We start from the raw sequence: 8,838 nt of genomic DNA, 5'->3' as shown, positions 1-8,838 counted from the left end.
ATTCACATCGTTCTTTTCAACACCTACCTTGGGTTCCTCTATTTAAATGTAGCAACTTCCCTAATTGGAAAATATTTAGGTTGGCTTTGGTCTTTTGCAATCACAAAAAATGCTGCCAAAATATATGCGTATATTTATCTTTCACATATACAAAGATATTGCTATAAAGGATAAGTCCTAAAAATTAGAATTGTTGGGTAAAAAGGATGTACATTTTCACGATTGATAGGTATTGCCAATTTGAAGATGCACATTCTTTTGATGTACACCAATTTATATCCCTTCCATCAGTACAGAGGTATGTGTTTCCATCATGCCTTCTTTAATGCTCTACAACAACCATTTGGTATTTGCATTCTGGTAGGTGAGACAGCAGTAGTTCTTTGTTCTACCTTGCCTTTCTTTAATTACATATGAGTTTGATCATTATTTTTAAAAATTAGCATAAGCTCATTCATATTCATGTTTACATGAAGTTTATTTTGTCATTTGTCCACTTTTCAGTTGGGTTATATGTCTTTTTTTATTGGTTTATAAAAAGTGTTTCATGGGAAGAAATATAGTAATAAATATTTTACCTAGCTTATTGTTTGTTTTTATATGATTTGTGATATTTTTTGCTGTGCAAATTAAGACCTGAATTTTTAAAATATTCCATCCAACAGAGCTGCCATTGCTTCGACTATATTGCAACATGTACCCTCTTTTATGGGGGAACCCTTTAGAGATTATTACATTTAACTTTTTAAAAGTTTAACTTTATCTGTTTTGTTAAGATAATATGTCCGCATGGTTAAAAATTCAAAGGGCACCAAAAGATATAATGTTTCTCCTGTCCTGTCTGGAAGCCATATAATTCCCCTCCCCAAACATGATCACTGCCACCAGTTTCTTGGGTATCCTTCCAGAGATAATTTAGACATAAACAAGCAAGTACGAAATCTATTCTTTTTCCCATTATTACACAAATAGTGACATACTTCACAAAATATTCTGTAGCCTGCTTTTTTCACTTAACATTACATTTTGGAAATAATTTCCTGGTGGTTCAGAAAGAAATTCCTCATCCTTTTTAAGGGCTGCATAGTGTTCCATGGCTTACACATCACTTTGAATACGCCCTTAAAGGACAAGTCTAAGTGGGAAACATCTCTAAATAACTTGGGCCTAGATCTTGAGACTGAAGTGGGGATTTAATTAGGTACTTCTTCATATCCTCAACAATCATACCCAAACCTGCCTCTATACCTTTACCTCTCGGTTTCTGCTATTAAAATTTCATACACTCTTCCATTGCTTGTGGTCAGTGTTTATTGCATATAAAAATTAGATTTTAAAATATTGCTTGTTCATATAGGTTCTTTTTAAGCATTACTTCCTTTTTGAATCCTTCCTTGTTCTCTGTTATTTCCCTAGCCAGTGACATCACTCTCCTCTGAATTTCGATAGAATTTTTGTTTCTATTTTTTCAACTGTGAAATTGTTTCCTGAAATATAACATATAGACACAAAAGAGCACAAATACAGTTCAGTAAATTATCACAGAGTGAAATCCCTTGAAACCACAACCCAGATCAAGAAATACAACTTCTCTAGCACCCCAGAAATCCAATCATTCCCACTTCCAATCATTTTCCCCACTTCCTCTAACTTCTGACTTCCAACGCTGAAATTATTTTTGCCTCTTTCTGAACTTTAAAGAAAAGGTGTCATACAGCAAGTATCTTTGGGGTCAGATTTCTTTCAAGCAACATTATTTGTAACATCTGTCCATATTGTTGCATGTAGCTGTAGTTGATTCACTTTGATTGTTTTATGGTATACATATAATCTACTTTTATTATTAAAATATTTTTAAATATACAAAGTAAAAAATATATCATAACAAGAATACTGATTCAGCACATGTTAATACTTTGCCAAATTTAATCTTAACATTTTTAAAAGAATAAAATATTACAGATACAGCCATTTTGGGCAAATTCTTGATCCTATGTTCCCCACATTCTCTGCTGAAGCAACCAGTAAACTGAATTTGGTTGATATCCATATGTGTTTCTGCAAGTTTTCTATCTAGAAAATATATACAGGTCACAATAGAGCAAAAACCCTAAGTTAATTAACAATAAATCCCACAAAAGATATAAAACATTTTGAAAAAAAAAACCCATAGAGAAAATTCAAAAATGTAATTGAGGGACATAAATAAATGTCCACAAATAAGAATTTTTTTATCTTAATTATATCTATTTTATCAAATTAACCTATAAAATCAAAACAAATTTCTCTAGGCTTCATGGAATAAGGCCAGCTGATAATAACATGGATCCTAAAATCTATTTTTTATTTTGGAAGTAATTATAGGAAAATATCTCTTTAATCTCAGGGTAGAAAGAATTTCTTAATGTAATCTCAAAAAAGCACAAACCATAAAAGAAAACATTGATACACATGATCATATTAAAATTTAACTTTTATAAGAAAAATGCCATATACTAAATTTAAAAGGCCAGCCACAGATTGGAATTTATACGACTGTCCATATGATAGTGATACATGTATATGTGTGTGTGCATTTCTTTGTGGGCATCTAAGACGGAATGAAAAGATAACTCATCTGGAAAATGGACAAAAAATATTAATGGGCAAATCTAAAAAGAAGAAATCTAAATGACCAATATATATATGAAACCAATTTCTTAACCTCATTCATATTCAAGGAAAAACAATATATAAATAAAAAATGTCATTTAAATGTTTAGATGGTTGGCAATACCAATTTTTTGAGCATCTATCACCAAAAGAACTCTCATACAGTAGAAATAGTCATGTAATTTGCCATAAACAGTTTGACGATAACAAGTGAAGCTGAGAAACGTGTATCCTATAGGACGTTGTAATAACATGTGCTGTGGTTTTCTGTTATGACTCTTGCGTGCTCGAGCCTTAGCTCTTCTATTGTGTCACTTGCCACAGAACCTTCAACAGAGTGGCTGTTTACTAATGTTCATAGAATGATTGAGATGATTAATGAAAGAACAAAGGGTAAGGAATCAGTCTGTTGTCAGGCACTTGGGTTCTACTCCTAGATTTTGCCGTTTTCTAATTGTGTCATTGGGTAAATCACGTTTTTCTCACCCTTTCCTTAGAGTCTACTTCATAGGGTAATAATGAGGATTCAGTGATACAGTGTAGGTACATTCTTTTGCGGAGTCTGAGTTGGATCATATCCTCCAGCCACACTCCCATCTATATTTCCTTTCAGATCCCAAATAAGGAGTTCACACTTCTCTACTTCCATGTATATATATATTTTTGTATGCTTATGGTGGGGTCACATTTCATTCTTTTTCCATGTGAGTATCCCATTATTGCAGCACCATTTGTTGAATTTTTTGTTCGTTTGTTTTTGTTGGTTTCTTTGTTTGGGAAGTGCATGGGCCGGGAATTGAACCCTGGTCTCTGGCATGGCAACTGAGAATTGTACCACTGAACTACCCTTGCACCCCCTACTTTCATATTTTTTAATGTCTTTATCTTTTGAGTAAATTTGTCTGGCTTTAGGCCTAAGGCCCTCTAGCACCAAGAGCTGCCCAGTGCTGCAGGTTTTTGTGCCCACTCAACATTCTCTGTCCTTTATACGAAGGAAAAATCGTTACTGTCATTGGGCTAGCAAGTCAGTTTCTTCCTACCCGAGAGGAAGGAATCCTGACATCTGCAATGAAAAACCAGTGTAATCTAGAAAAGTAAAAGTTTCCACGGGAGCATAAAAGTCACAGTGTCTTTGGAATTTCGGGAGCTTTTGCTCTGTTTTCAACTTTTCTTGCCTCATCGCAACAACCTCATAACCTTCTTCCCTCTCATATCAAGGGCTGTTGTGAGGAAAGCATCTGGCCCAGGGCCAGCCAAAAGTAAGTAACCAATAAATGCAACTTCCCTCTCTAATTTCTTCTCCACACTGAATATATACTCCACACTAAATATATCTTCCTGAAAGTCTTCCTCTTTCCTGTTACTATGGATGAATTATCCTCGCTCATAGCCAACCTCTCTACTTGTATGCTTGCTTACTCAAGTACATTGCTTCAGCAATTCTCTCTCTCTCGCTCCTGCTTCATCAGTTTTTCCCTCTCCACTGGATCATTCTCAACAAACATGCAAATGTCATTTCTCCCATCTTGAAAACAAACAATCCTCTTTTGACTCCACTCCCCCTCCAGGTGCCCCTTTTTCTCCTTCCCTTTGTAGCAAAACTCCTTGGAAAACCATTTTCAATTCCTCTCCTATTCCCTCTTGAATTTACTCTAGTCAGATTTTCTTCCCTCCCCGCTCCACCAAAACCACATTTCTCAAGATCAGCAAAAACATCCCCATTGGCAAATCCAGTTGGCAGTTCTCACTCTCCATACTATCTGATCTGTAAACAGCATTTGACAGGGTTGATTAGGCTCTCCTCCTTAAAACACACTTCACTGGACTTCCAGAATTTTTCACTCTCGGTTTTCTTGTTTCTGGAGGTTTCTTCTCCATCTCCTTTGCAGGCTTCTTCATTTTCCCAACCTCTAAGTATCAGAATTGCTCCAGAAACCAGTCATTGGAATGCTTCTCTTTTTTATTTATTCCCCAAATAATTTCTTCTGGTCCCTCGGATTTGTAATGTTATCTTTACCCTAAGAACTTCCAAATTCATATTCCAGTCTAGATCTCTTTCCTGAACTCAGACCTATTTATCAAACAGACAGCTAACACTTAATGCATCCAAAGCCAAGTGATTTCCCCTCAAACCCATCCCTCCTGCAGTCTTACTATCTCCTCTTGTCTGGGAACTAAACCATCATCATCTTGCCCTTGGATTATTGCAATGACCTCCTAAATGACCTGCCTGCTTATGCCTTTTTACCTTGTTCTCAGCACAGCGAAGTGATCCTGTTAAAACATCCATCAGTCAAAAACAAAAAGACACACAGCCCAATTAAAAAATGAGCAAAGGACATGAATAGACATCTCTCCAAAGATGATATACAAATGCCCAATAAGCACATGAAAGATGCTCCACTTCATTAAAGAAAGGCAAAACCATAATGAAATACTACATCACACCCACAAAGATAGCTATTATTTTTTAAAAAGGCAAAAAATAACGAATGTTGACTTCCGGGAAGATGGCCAAATGCAATGGCTAGAGATTAGCCCTGCTCCACGGAAAAGTTAGAGAAGGGACAGGAAGGCAACTGAGGCAGCGATTCGGGAGTGTAGCTGACCTGGGAGAGCCTTCTGTGCCACATGGGGCAGCCGGGGTTGCAGAGACCGAGGAACTGAGAGGTACAAAGCTGGAGACTGGCACGGAGGACCGGAGTTGTGGAGCCAGCGGGAATGCACGGATGAGAGTGCAGGACCAGGAAGAAGCCAGGCCGTGTTCCCTGGGTGCGCTACCCTCACCAGCACAGCCCCGTGCCCGGTGACTCACCCCACACCCCACACACCCGAACCCCATCATCCACTCCCATTCCCCACACTCCAGATGCCCCCACCCTACCAGCCCCCAGTGCATGTACTTGCTCCCCATTCCCACCCCAAGTGCAGCCCAACCCACCTCTCCTGCACCCCTCCCAAGCACTGCCTCCCCCTCCCTGTTCCCTGCAGGCTGTTGCCAGCACAAAAAGGCTGCGGGGCGCTGACCTCCATACCTAGGCTACCCCTTCCCACCCCTGCCCATAATGTCACACAGCCTCACTCCATCCTGCCCGAGCGCTGAGCATCCTTTTACAGCACTCCTAGGCCCACGCATGCACACGGGCCCCCAATCAGGTCATTCAGCTCAGGGAACCACACTTTATAGCAGCCCTAGAATCACGTATGCACACAGCCCTCAGCCTCACTTCCCAGTTCAGGGAAAGGGTCAACCTGAGCAGCCGGGTCACATCTGCCCCCAATCCATGAAGGCGTAATGCTGACTTGCTGCCAGAGCTCTATGCATGCGCACAAAGGGGCCCGTGCCTTAGACCAGCACACACAAGGGTTACATCCCCCAGACGCACCTGCACAGCTACATCATCCCAGGCCGCTGCGCACCCATATTCATAAGCATCAGCGTAACATTCCCAACCTGCACCTATACCTGCCCTGAAACAAATCACTGCACTGAATGCCCCACCCTATACCCTGCTCCCTGCTGTACAACCATCCTACAACACAAAGCCTTAGACTGCTGAAAGAAATCAACTCCCAAAGTAAATCAATCAAGATATTTACATGCGACGAAATCAGCAGAAGATCACTAAGCATATCACAATGCAGACAGATATACCCCTGCCTAATGACCAAATTAAAACACCTGAGGAGACACAGACATTGGAACAACTAATCAGAGATGTTCATACAACTCTACTTAATAAAATAAGTGGGACAGCAAATGACACAAAGGAGATCAAGAAGACAGTAGAAGAGCATAAAGAGGAATTTGAAAGAATAAATAGAAAAAAGAGAAGATATCACAAAGATTAAAGACTCTGTTGACCAAATAAAAAGCATACTAGAGACACACAACACCAGATTTGAAGAGACAGAGGAAAGAATAAGTGATATAGAGGACAGGATAATTGACTTCAAAGACTCAAAACAGCAAATGGCAAAAAAGATGGGAAAAATTGAATTGGATCTCAGGGGAATGATAGACAAAACAAAGCGTGCAAATATAAGAATCATTGGTGTCCCAGAAGGAGAAGAGAGGAGTAGAGGGCTAGGAAGAGTAGTTGAGGATATAATGGGGAAAAACTTCCCAACCCTCATAAGGGACATAAATAAACAAGTCAAAAAAGCCCAATGAACTCCAAACAGAATAAATCCAAATAGGCCTTCCCCAAGACACATATTAATCAGTCTGCCAAATGTTGAAGAGAAGGAGAAAATCCTGAAAGCAGCAAGAGAAAAACAATCTACTACATATAAGGGAAACCAAATGAGGCTGAGTTAAGACTACTCGACTAGCATCCTGGAGGCGAGAAGGCAGTGGTATGATATATTCAAGATCCTGAAAGAGAAAGACTTCTAGCCAAGAATGCTGTACCCAGCCAAATTGTCCTTCAAAACTGAGGGAGAATTTAAAGTTTTCACAGACAAAGGAGTCCTAAAAGAATTTGTCAATAAGAAACTGGCCCTACAAGAAATACTAAAAGGCGTTTCAGGGCAGGTGTAGGAGCAAGTTGGGGGATGTTATGCTGATGCTTGTGAATGTGGGTGTCCAGCAGCCAGGGAGGATGTAGCTGTGTGGGTGCACCGGTCTGTGGGGCATAAACCTGGTCTAAGGCATGGGGCCCTTTGTGCACATGCGTGGAGCTGTGGCGGTAGGTTGGGATTACGCTTTCATGGATTGGGGGCAGATGTGATTGCGTAGGTCGGCATTTTCTCCAAGCTGGGAAGTGGGGGCTGAGGGTCATGCACATGCGCAGTTCTAGGACTGCTGTAAAGTGCAATTCCCAGAGCTGAATGATGTGACTGTGCATGCGTGGGCCTAGGAGTGCTGTAAGCTGATGCACAGAGCTTGGGGGGGTGCGGGGTGAGGCTGTGTGACACTATGGACAGGGGTCGGGGGTAGCCTAGGTATGGAGGTTAGTGCCCAGAACCTTTACGCACTGGCCACAGCCTGCAGGGAACAGGGAAGGGGAGGTAGTGCTCGGGAGGTATGCTGGAGAGGTGAGCTGGGCTGCACTTAGGGTGAGTGGGGGGGGGGCAGGTACGTGCACTGGGGGCTGGTGGGGTGGGGGCACCTGAAGCACAAGGAGTGGGAGTGGGTGATGGGGTTCAGGTGCATGGGTGTGGGGTGAGTCACTGGTCACGGCACTGCACTGGTGAGGGTAGTGTGCCCAAAGAACACAGTCTGGCTTACTTCCTAGTCCCCGTCTCCCGTCCGTACACTCCCCCGGCCTCCAGTCCTCCACACCAGGCTCCAACTTTTTGCCTCTCAGTTCCTCAGCTTCTGCAACTCAGGCTGCCGCATGTAGTGCAGAAGGCTCTCCCAGGTCAGCTGCACCCCTGAATCGCTGCCTCAGTTGCCCTCCTGTCCCTTCTTTAACTTTTCAGTGGAGCAAGGCTAATCTCAAGCTACTCTATTCGGCCATCTTCCTGGAAGTCCTGAAACTTTATATTGTCTCATTTCTCTCTTCTTTCTTTCTGTTGAGAAAGTTTCCTCAATCCCTTGATGCTGAGTCCCAGCTCATTCTAGGATTTCTGTCCCACATTGCCAGGGAGGTTTACACCCCTGGGAGTCATGTCCCACATAGAGACGGGGAGGGCAGTGGGTTTGCTTGCAATGTTGGCTGAGAGAGAGTGAGGCCACACCTGAGCAACAGAAGAGGTTCTCTGGGGGTAACTCTTAAGGCCTATTATTAAGTAGGCTTAGCTGATCCTTTTTTTGGGATAAGTTTCATATGAACAAACCCCAAGATTGAGGGCTCAACCTATAGATTTGGTTGTCCTCACTGCTTGTGAGTATATCAAGTCTTCTCCAAATGTGGAAGTTGAATTCCCCCTTACTTGAAACAAACCTGGGTCTCTGGCATGGCAGGCGAGAGAACTCTGCCTGCTGAGCCACCCCCACGCTGTAGATACATTTTTATTCACTGTTCAGATCACTCTGGGATTTATCAGGGCATCACTCTGGACAAACCTACAAAATCTCATGCCCTATTCAAGGTCCCATGTACTTATGGACAATTAAAGTGTCCATATAAGTTAAAAAATATCTATTTATTTAAAATAACAATAATAAACCTGATAACATTTTAATGAAGATTAACCATATTTCCCAAGCCAAAAAAATTACCGAAGTTAAAATAAGCA

The sequence above is a fragment of the Tamandua tetradactyla genome, chromosome 1, assembly GCF_023851605.1.
Source record: "Tamandua tetradactyla isolate mTamTet1 chromosome 1, mTamTet1.pri, whole genome shotgun sequence".
In the NCBI taxonomy this organism is placed as follows: domain Eukaryota; kingdom Metazoa; phylum Chordata; class Mammalia; order Pilosa; family Myrmecophagidae; genus Tamandua; species Tamandua tetradactyla.
The sequence above is the reverse complement of the archived record's forward strand: the minus strand, read 5'-3'. Positions refer to the sequence as shown.